Source organism: Cyprinodon variegatus, unplaced genomic scaffold (genome assembly GCF_000732505.1).
Source record: "Cyprinodon variegatus isolate N-32 unplaced genomic scaffold, C_variegatus-1.0 Scaffold202, whole genome shotgun sequence".
Classification (NCBI taxonomy): Eukaryota; Metazoa; Chordata; class Actinopteri; order Cyprinodontiformes; family Cyprinodontidae; genus Cyprinodon; species Cyprinodon variegatus.
This window is the reverse complement of record NW_015150655.1, coordinates 1,177,544-1,178,612: the sequence shown is the minus strand read 5'-3', so window position 1 is coordinate 1,178,612 and position 1,069 is coordinate 1,177,544.

Here is a 1,069-nt window from a genome sequence, read left to right as displayed (position 1 = left end):
AACATTTAAAACAGATGAAAGCACACACAGTGTAAATATAAATGTAATAAAGAACAAATCAAATCAATCATGCACTATATGATAAAACAAATTAAGATTCCTGATTAAAAAAAATATTGGTAGGCTTTTATCAATGAGAATGTTTAAAAATAAGAAAAAGTACATAATGTAATTGAAATATTACATGCTAGTTTATTTTTTTTGTCATTAATTTTTTTTTCATTATTTTTGCTTTTATGATCATACAATTACAGACAAACGACTTTCAAAAAACAAAAATACATATCGGCAGCAACACAGAACATGACAGCACTCAGCAATTATCCATTCCAAAACATATTAATGTACATACATATACACGCAGTATACAACACATCCAACATCCCTTAAGAATAGATTCCAACACTGTAGTCAAAATACAGCCATGCTTGGCTAACTTTACTCGGCTCCTTCTGCACCCTGGACATCATGACTTCAAAAGCTGCTGTCTCCCACATAAGTTGAAGCCATTACTTAATTTCCAGTCTATATGGGCTCTGTCATTTTCGAAAAATAATTCTAGCAGCTATCAGAAAACCTGTCATCAATGACTTTTCTCCTAAGAGGCAGAATTGCGCAGACTCTGGTAAAAGTTGACTGAGCCAGTCCTCAAATTTTTTTCAAAACTGCCTTCCAAAAGGGCATTATCAAGGGGCGATCCCATAGTGCATTGGAGAGGTGTACCCACCTCTTTATTACACTTCCAACATTTGTTATCCTTTATTAGACCCATTCGTTATAGCTTATTTGATGTAAAATAATAACTATGTATAATTTTGTAGTGAATACATTTATTTCTTGCATCCCTTGCAGCCCCTCCCACATTTGAAATAATATTTTCCCACACAGCTTCTTCAATTTCCGTATCAAGATCTTTCTGCCAGATTATTTTTACATTTTCACACATTTTGTTCTGGATTCTTGACATTTTGTTATAGAAGACATAGGGAGGGTCTACGTGTGAAATAGGCAGAGCATTAAAAAACTCCTGCATCACATTATCTTCTTCATTCTCTCTTCTCAAACAAAA